Below are 10,002 nucleotides of genomic sequence, written 5' to 3'. Positions count from 1 at the left end.
AATTCTCCAATCCAGGCTTCAGCAATACATGAACCGTGAAATTCCTGATGTTCACGCTGGTTTTAGAAAAGGTAGAGGAACCAGAGATCAAATTGCCAACATCCACTAGATCATGGAAAAAGCAAGAGAGTTCCAGAAAGACATCTATTTCTGCTTTATTGACTATGCCAAAGCCTTTGACTGTGGGGATTGCAATAAACTGTGGAAAATTCTAAAAGAGATTGGAATACCAGATCACCTGATCTGCCTCTTGAGAAATCTGTATGCAGGTCAGGAAGCAACAGTTTAAACTGGACATGGAACAACATACTGGTTCCAAATAGGAAAAGGAGTATGTCAAGATTGTATATTGTTACCCTGGTTATTTAACTTCTATGCAGAGTACATCATGAGAAACGCTGGGCTGGAAGAAACACAAGCTGGAATCAAGATTGCCAGGAGAAATATCAATAACCTCAGATATGCAGATGACACCACCCTTATGGCAGAAAGTGAAGAGGAACTTAAAAGCCTCTTGATGAAAGTGAAAGTGGAGAGTGAAAAAGTGGGCTTAAAGCTCAACATTCAGAAAACGAAGATCTTGGCATCCAGTCTCATCACTTCATGGGAAATAAATGGGGAAACAGTGGAAACAGGGTCAGACTTTATTTTTGGGGGCTCCAAAATCACTGCAGATGGTGACTGCAGCCATGAAATTAAAAGACACTTACTCCTTAGAAGGAAAGTTAAGACCAACCTAGATAGCACATTCAAAAACAGAGACACTACCTTGCCAACAAAGGTCCATCTAGTCAAGGCTATGGTTTTTCCTGTGGTCATGTATGGATGTAAGAGTTGGACTGTGAAGAAGGCTGAGCACTGAAGAATCGATGCTTTTGAACTGTGGTGTTGGAGAAGACTCTTGAGAGTCCCTTGGACTGCAAGGAGATCCAAACAGTCCATTTTGAAGGAGATCAGCCCTGGAATTTCTTTGGAAGAAATAATGCTAAAGCTGAAACTCCAGTACTTGGCCACCTCTTGCGAAGGGTTGACTCTTTGGAAAAGACTGATGCTGGGAGGGCTTGGGGGCAGGAGTAGAAGGGGACAACAGAGGATGAGATGGCTGGATTACATCACTGACTCCATGGACATGAATCTGAGTGAACTTCTGGAGTTGGTGATGAACAGGGAGGCCTGGGGTGCTGCGACTCATGGGGTCACAAAGAGTCTGACATGACTGAGCCACTGAACTGAACTGAACTGCCCTCTGAGGGATAAGGATGAGAGGCTTATGGAAGCTTCCTAATGGGAGAGATTGACTGTGGAGAAACTGGGTCTTATTCTGATGTGTGGGGCCATGTTCAGTAAATCTTTAATCCAATTTTCTGTTGATGGGTGGGGCTGTGTTCCCTCCTTGTTGTTTGATCTGAGACCAAACAATGGTGGAGGCAGTGAATATAATGAAGAGCTCCTTCAAAAGGTCCCATGCATGCACTGCCACACTCAGTGTCCCTGATCCTGTAGCAGGATACCTCTGACACACACCTCTGCCAGAGACTCCTGGACACTCACAGGCAAGTCTGGCTTAGTGTCTTGTGGAGTCACTGCTCCTTTCTCCTGGGTCCAGGTGTGCACAAAGTTTTGTTTATGCCCTCCAAGAGTTGGTTTTTGTCACGTGAGTGTATGTTCCTCGGTTCTTTGTCTAGTCACAACAAAGATTTGGAGCAACGGACATTAAAGCCCTTGGCACGTCACAGCTCTCGGGTCTTGGACAAACTGTGCTACAGCTCTTAGGCAAATCAGTGTTACAGCTCTATTTTATTAGAAGATAGCAGGAGAGTGAGAGAGAGAGAGAGAGAGAGAGAGAGAGAAAAGAGCACACGCACGTGGGAGAAAAAGTCTGTGAGAAAGTGCTTTGGCTCCTCCTTTTATGTTTTTTCCTCCACCTGGGCCTGCCCTATGCAAATTGGGCTTAGCCAGGAGTGCTGTTTGTTCTGCCTGAAGTCTTCACTCTGGTCCTCGGACCTTCCTTTGACCTTCCTTGTCTTTTAGCCACCGCCATTTTGGACTCCTTTTCCCTATTCTACTTACCTAACAGTTTTCCCATGTGTAAGTTCTGTAATCAAATCCCACTAGCTTCCAAAGTCAAATTCCTTGGGGGTTCTCAGTTCCTTTGCCAAATTCCCAGGTTAGGAAATCTGTTGTGGGTCCTAGAACTTTCTTAACAGTGTGAGAATTTGTTTGGTATAATTGTTCTTCAGTTTGTGGGTCATCTGTTTGGTGGCTGTATTGTGGGGTTAATGGCAATGTCCTCCAAGAGGGCTTATGCCACACCCAGGACTACTGGGCCCAGAGCCCCTGCCCCAGTGGCAAACCACTGCTGACCCGTACCTCTGCAGGAGACACTCAAACACTCAAGGCAGGCCTGTCTCAGTCTCTGTGGGTCTCCTCATGCACACAAGGTTTTGTTTGAGCCCTCCAAGTGTCTCTGGTGAATATAGGGTTTGTTTCTAAACACAGTTTTGCCCCTCCTACCATCTTTCTGGGGCTTCTCCTTTGCCCTTGGATGTGCAGTATCCTCTTTTGGTGGGATTCAACATTCTTATATTGATGGCTGTTCAGCAATGAGTTGTAATTTTGGAGTTCTCACAGTAGAAGATGAGTACACATTCTTATACTCTGCCATTTTTTTTTGTTTGTTTTTTTTTTTGTACCTCAGAAAGTTACAGCTGATACACAAAGGACTGTACAAAATCACTACAGGAAACTATATGCCAATAAAATGCACAACCTGGAAGAAATTGACAAATTCTTAGAAAGGTACAATTTCCCAAGACTCAACTAGGAAGAAATAGAAAATATGAACAGGCAGAGTAAAAGTACTGAAATTGAAACTGTCTTTGATTTTAAAAAGACTCCCAAGAAACAAAAGCTCAGGACCAGATGGTTTCACAGACAAATTCTATCAAACATTTAGTGAATAATTAATTCTTATGCTTCTGAAATGGTTCCAAAAAATCTCAAAGGAAGGAATGCTTCCAAGCTCATTCTACAAGGCCACATTCACATTAATATCCAATCAGACAAAGAGATCACACAAAAAAAGAGAATTACAGGCCACTATCACTGACAAACATAGATGCAAAAGTTCTCAACAAAATACTAGCAGACAGAATCCAACAATACACTAAAAGGATCATATACCATGATCAAGAAAGATTTATTCCAGGAATGCAAGGAATTTTCACTACCTGCAAATCAATTACTGTTATGCACTACATCAATAAACTGAAGAATAAAAACTGTATGATCTTCTCAACAGATACAGAAAAATTCAACATCTTAAAATTCTACTCTGTCTCAGAGTCAACTTTCTCTTAGAACTGGGATTAGGATCGCTTTTTAAGCAATCAAACAAAGGCTTTAAATCTGCAGTAGTCAGTTTTAAATGTGGGCGTATCCAATTAATGTCTCCTAATAATTTTTGGAAATCATTTAAAGTTAGTAAACAATCTCTCTGCTTCAACGGGGCAGTTTTCAAAACTTTTGGCAGACTTAAATATGAGAAGCAAGTAAAGAGGTGTTGCACAACATCTTTATAAGCTTCTCCAGTTATCGTTTTGTAACCTAAATGTGGTCTATAGCTTTTTAGATGGCAAGCAACCATATAATCTTTGCTTGAATACTTCCAGCAACAGGGAACTCACTACTCTTCAAGGTTTTAAACTTTCCCTCACCTCTTTCTCTACAGCATTCTCACCCCACATACCACTTTCTCTAATCCCACCAACTCATTTTCAGTATTATGCCTGGGCCAGGAACTGGGCCAGTCTTTCCCAGCAATGTTAAGAGACGTCTGTTCCTGTGTCTAATAGCCCTGACATTTTATTTTATTGAATTAAAAGATGTTTTAAAGGCCTTGGAGCTGTAATTTCCTGCACCCAAAAGGCTAGATCACTAAATCCAAATGCTCTGTGGCTCCTAGCCTAAGAAGTCAAGTTTTTTCCTGTCTGATACTAAGGTAAAAAGCAAAAAGCTGTTTTACTCTTTGACCTTTATTAATTTGCACAGTTTTAGTAGGCGGTGAGGTCAAAACTTTAATTTCTCAATATAATCAGAATCTACTACACCATGCACCACCGAAATTTTATTTTTCTTTCTTTTTTTTTTTTCTTTTCTTTTTTTTTTTTTAGGAAAGCGAGCTACGCCCTAGCACAAGTCCTACAATGCCCTCAGGTAGGGGGCCAGCAGTTGGAATTGGAGTAACCTCGTCAGGGGTTAATATTGTTGCTAAATCCCCTTACTCTTAGCCTGGGTGAGACCCCCCTGAGGGGGTTTTCTCCAAGGAGCACACTCTGCATATTGTGCATGCAGTCTGTTTTAAAAGCTCCACTGTTTAAAAAACTTTTTATCTTTTTCAGGCTTAGGCAACACTTTGAGAGGCTTTGGGGGCAAAGTGGGGAACTTTTGGGCCCTGGAAGGCGCAAACGGAGGCGGCGGCTATTGCCCCAAATCAGAAAGTGGTGGATAAGTTTTTTTTTAAAGTTTGCGCAGAGAGGGAGGGAGCTCGCCAGGGCATCTGGCCACAGTGTCCTGTAAGTCCTTTCCTCTCTCCTCTGCTGATTTTTTCTTCCTTCTCTTTAAATCTTTCTCAAGTTTTCTTTCCCTCACTCTATCTTTTTTCCTTCCTCTTCTCTTCTCTTTTACTTTCTATCATTTCCTTCTTGTTTCCCTCTTTCATTCTCCCTTCTTCCTTCTTCCTGTCTTCTCTTTCTTTCTTTTCCTTTACCCTCTTTCTCTCTAACTTTTTCTTTCTTCCTCCCTCTCTTTCTCTCTCTATCTCTTTTTCTAACTTCCTTTTTTCCTTTTTCTATCTTGCTGCATTCCCTGATTCCTTCCTCCTTCGTTCCTCTCTCCTTTTCACTCTTTAGTTCTTTCTCTATCTTTAGATCTTTCTCTATTTTTTTCCTTTTTTCTTTTTCACTTTTTTTCTTTTTTCTTTTTATTTTTCTCTCTCTCTTTTTTTTTTTTTGGCTTGGGTAAAGCCCCCCTGAGGGGGTTTTTCTGCAAGGAGCAGGCTCTGTATATTGTGTATTCTTTAAAAGCTCCTTTGTTTAAAAGAAAACTTTTTTATCTTTTTCAACCTTAGGCAATGCTCTGGGAGGCTTTGGATGTAAACTGGGGAATTCCAAGGCCCTGGGAGGTGCAAGCGGAGGTGGAGTAGTCGCCTTAAATCAGAAATTGTTGGATAAATTTTTAAAGGTTTGTGTAGAGGGAGAAGGGGCTCGCCAGGGTGCCCGGCCACAGGATCCTGTAAGCCCTCTCACTCCTCAGGAGGTAGAGCACAGTGTCCCTCCTTTTCCTTGTCAATGGCAGAAAAATGATCTGCGCAGAAGGTGGAGACCCACTACCATCCACAGCTATAGCCTCTCCCATAGGCTATCCCATAGCCTCATGATGAGGATCCAGAACATTTTTAATCATATTTATAGGATAAGTGTTTAGTTGTTTTTTTTACCTTCACCCAAGTATCTAAATTAACAGTACCCTCTTTAACAGTTTCAAGATTACTTGTATAAAGAGTTGCCGTTCTTAGTTCAGTATTATACATGTCAGAAAGTTAAATATAATAGAAGATAAAGCTTTTAGCTTTCAAAAGATCAGGCTTTTCTTTGCCCTTTTAACTTCAGAAACCATTTTTTCTCTCTAACTCTTTAACACTTTCAAACACTTCCCACTCCTACTCGCCCTGTCTATCCTACAGGGGGGTCCGCGGCACCCTGAGTGGGGTCCTAGCCATCCCTAACACTGGGGGAACAATAGGGCTGATGACCCAAACTGTTCCGAGGGAGGAGCAGTAGGGCTGATGACCCAACCTGTTCCGAGGGGGAACAACAGGGCTGATGACCCAGATTGTTCCGAGGAGGGGGGCAATAGGGCTGATGACCCTAATTGCTCTGAGGGGGAACAACAGGGCTGATGACCCAAATTGTTCTGGGGAACCTACCTTCGAAGTCCCTGTCACGGGTGCCACCTGCCGGGGTCCAGCCCCGGCTGATCCAGGGTATTCGAAGCCGGGACGGCGTCGGTGAGGGTCAGGATACAATAGCTTCAAATGGATATTAATTAAAAATATAAAGAGTAATAGAATAAGGATAGCTCAGTAGGAAAATTCAGTGGAGAAAAGAGGCTGAGTAGCTTGGTTTACGCAGGAGACCAATAAAACTTCAAGACAAGAAGCTTGCACCACTTACATAGGCCGCAGGCATCCTTCCGTTCTCCCGAAGGAGAGGAGACACTGAGGCCTCCCTGGTCGGATCTTAGAAACCCAGGCATATTTAGTAAGCATGGTGGGTTCCGCGCTCCAGATGGAGACTCAGCCAGAGTGAAAGAGAGAGAGACATGGGGAGACCAATATTTCGAGAAACTGATCCCCATTCTTTATTTTCCAGAGTCTGTTTTTATACACTGAGATGTTATACAAAAGTCACGTGGGGACAGCAGTCCTGACTTTTATTAAAGTCAGGTGCTTCACACAAATGTATACAGAGGTCTTAGGGGTGTTACATCATCTTCTGGCCAGGGGGGGCCTGCTGACAATTTACGACCCTCTCCTTGTGACAACGGTCAGTCAACCAGGACACTTATTTCTCCAGGGGTGATTATTCTTAAAACAGACGCCACCCAAATAAAGTTACATTCCTATAGGGTGAGGGTGTAGTGGGTTTTAGTTCAGGAAAGAATATACTTAGCCTAAGGTCTAACGTGATTAATATCAAAGGTTAATACTTATTTCTTCTATATATTCATTAATGTGTGTAAGGGCAGGGGATGTGGAGACTTAGCAACAAACATTGGCTCAACAAATGAAAAACCCTTCACCAATACAATTTCTAATCAGCCCATTATACTTATGCTAATAGTTTTCTAACTTTTCTAAGGAACCTGTTTTTAGAAGGTTTAAAGCATCTCGCGCCTCTCACGGTTGGGGGGCTGTGAGCAATCACATGTGGCCGAACAAGCCTGTCAGGCAGGCTAGAGAAACTTCAGAGGAGTTTGTAGGTTACAACACTCTTATCACGCCCAGGAATTATTATTAACTGGAGCTCTAGGTTAACTCCTTCTCCAAAAGAGGTGGTGAGGGACAGCCCCCCATAAAGTCAGAGGTGTAGGTGAGCACAAAGTAGTAAAGTAGGCAGGCTCTGGTTATGGGGGTAGAGGCTCGAGGATTTCCACGGGGACTCCTGAGGCTCCATCCCGCCTTTGTGTATGTCGAGCCTCCTTCCTCATGACCTTTGCCAAGGGCAGAGTACCTCACTCTGGCCCCCAACAACCAGCTGAGCCACCAGAGAAGCCCAAGAATACTGGAGTGGTTAGCCTACCCCTTCTTCAGCAGATCTTTTCAGTCCAGGAATCCAACTGGGGTATCTTGCACTACAGGCTGATTCTTTAACAACTGAGCTATCAGGGAAGCCCAGTGATGTTTTAGTTCACAATATTTGCGTTGGTGAAGGGATATTTTTGAAATAAGGTGAATTATAATTTTTATTTTTGTTCTTATAATTTTTATTCTTTTTCTGTTGATTTCAATAAATATTCCATTTGAAAACACGTAAGACTGTTCAGCTTTTTATACAAATATTTCTAAGTATTATTCTACTCATCTTTTTCTGTAAGTATATGCAGACAATTAGCTAGAATAATGTTAAAAACAATTTTTTTTTCTCATAGGTATTGGGTTTTAGACATTTTTCGTGGGGTTTTAATTCTTCTGAATTGCTTCAATTTCTTATAATAGGTATTCATCATCTTATAAGTGCAATAGCATGAATTTTCATACAAAAGGTAAAGTTTCAACTCATTAGAAAGCTTCCCATAATTATAAAATGAGTTCTTTATGTCTCTCATTTAAAACTAATTATAATCTGTAAAACAATGGACAAAATTTTATCTGTCAGGTTCTCTCACATTTCTTGAACATATATGTTTTCTAAGTCATTTTTATAATAAAGATAAATTCAAAATTCAAGGTCTTAAAATCCAAGGTCTTAGAGATATAAATTGTGGGTCACAACAAAAGAACAAAGGAGATAAATAATTATTCAATATAGTGGGGGCCTGGGAAGCAACATACACTGCTACAGTCCCAATTTTCTTGGAGTTTGACAAAGAAAAATTGATAATTTTAATTCTTAGAGGAATAAAGGAGTTAGGTAATGTAAAAACATAGCAGATAAAAGTCATTTAAATCTTTACTCCATTAAAAAATTATGAAAAATCATTTGATTTCTTTGTCCCATATTGATACAACACCATAAAACTAATATTCATCATATCTCCTACAGGTTTATAATGACACTCAAAAAAAAAAAAAAAAAAAAGAATCTGAATATTTTTTACACATGCTACAAGACTCTCTGCACAACTGCTACAAGAACTAGAAAAGAAGGATAAAACTTAAATCTACAGGAGTACTAAGATAGATGCTGTTTTTCAGTGTCATACATCCATGACACATTTATTGTGAACCTACAACTACATAAATATGTCAATAAATACTACAGATGAATAAAATAGGGTAAAAATATAGAGACTACCTAAAGGGATTGGGTTTACTATTTTTAAGTTTGTGCATCTGTGCTCACTTGTGTCCCACTCTTTTGCAACCCCCATGGACTGTAGCACGCCAGGTTCCTCTGTCCATGGAATTTTTCAGGCAAGATTACTGGAGTGGGTTGCCATTTCCTATACTGTTTTTAACTTTAGTCAGGGATAATTGATTAATAAGGATAAATTTTATTTGAATCTGAAAGAAATGAACAAATTATTTAAAAATTTAGGGAAGGGAGATTTTCATGATAAGAAAAGAGCTAATCAAGGTCTTGAGATAGGATGCTTTTAAGGATGTTCAAAGAATATAAAAGTGTCTAGTTTTCTAGACATAGTGATGTCTAGAGAAAAATAAATGAGTGTCAGAGCAGATGGAGATATTAATTATTCTAGAGACACAGCAATGGGCTAGTTCATAGAGGTCCTACTAGGGCATGAAAAATAGTTTGGATTTCACTGTGCCTATGATAAGAAAACAATGGAGAGTAATGACTGAGCCAAGAAGTGACCTATATTTTAAAAGGATAAATCTATCTTCTGCATTGGGAAAAGTTGGAAGTGTGAAGCAAAGGATGAGGCTGGAAGATCAGTGAGAAGAATAGTAATTCAGGTTACAAAATTCAATGACTTGAGTCTTTTGCATCTCTGCAGCCAAGAAAGCAATATGGGTCACCAGAAACTTTACTGGAGTCATTCAAGAAAATTTGGCCAGGGTTCTCTTCTTTGCTGTGTCTGCTCAAATCAGGATGGTCTGATTGGGAAATATGGCCTCAAACGTGCCACCAGTCTTTCCACCAGCATGTGACATCGCCTTCATTAGGCTGGATTGAGTGTGAACTTCCCTTAATGGGTCATCCAGGTCATCTATCTTACTCAAAAAACAAAACACAAAAGACTTCAAATAGCCAAAGATATCTTGAGAAAGAAAAAATCGAGCCTGAGGAATCAGGCTGTCTGACTTCAGACTATACTATAAAACTACAGTAATTAATACAGTATGGTACCGACACACACACACACACACACACATAAAAAAAAAAAATAGTTCAATTGATCAGGATAAAAAGCCTGGAGATAAATGTACACATTTATGATCACCGAATTTATAATAAAGGAGGCAAAAATATACAATGGAGAAAAGATGGTCTCTTCAATAAATGGTGCTGGGAAAACTGGTTAAAAAAAAAAAATCCCTTAGAACACTCTAGAACACCATACATAAAATCAAACTCAAAATGGACTAAAGACCTAAGTGTAAGTTAACACTGTAAATCTCTTAGAGGAAAACAGAGGCAGAACACTCTTTGACATAAATCACAGTGAGATCGTCATTGATCCATCTCCGAGAGCAATGAAAATAAAACAAAAATAAACAAATGGAACTTAATTAAACTTAAAACGTTTTGCACAGAG

At 40.3% G+C, this 10,002-nt stretch overlaps 1 pseudogene; it reads left to right on the top strand.

The window, feature by feature from the left end:
- The first annotated feature begins 9,253 nt into the window (after nt 1–9,253).
- On the top strand, nt 9,254–9,419 carry LOC147370600 (small ribosomal subunit protein uS14 pseudogene; annotated as a pseudogene).
- Nucleotides 9,420–10,002: the final 583 nt, after the last annotated feature.

This window comes from Bos grunniens, chromosome 6 (genome assembly GCF_055505025.1).
Source record: "Bos grunniens cultivar Pamir isolate PY7600 chromosome 6, Bosgru_T2T1.0, whole genome shotgun sequence".
Taxonomy (NCBI): Eukaryota; Metazoa; Chordata; class Mammalia; order Artiodactyla; family Bovidae; genus Bos; species Bos grunniens.
The sequence above is the reverse complement of the archived record's forward strand: the minus strand, read 5'-3'. Positions and strand labels throughout refer to the sequence as shown.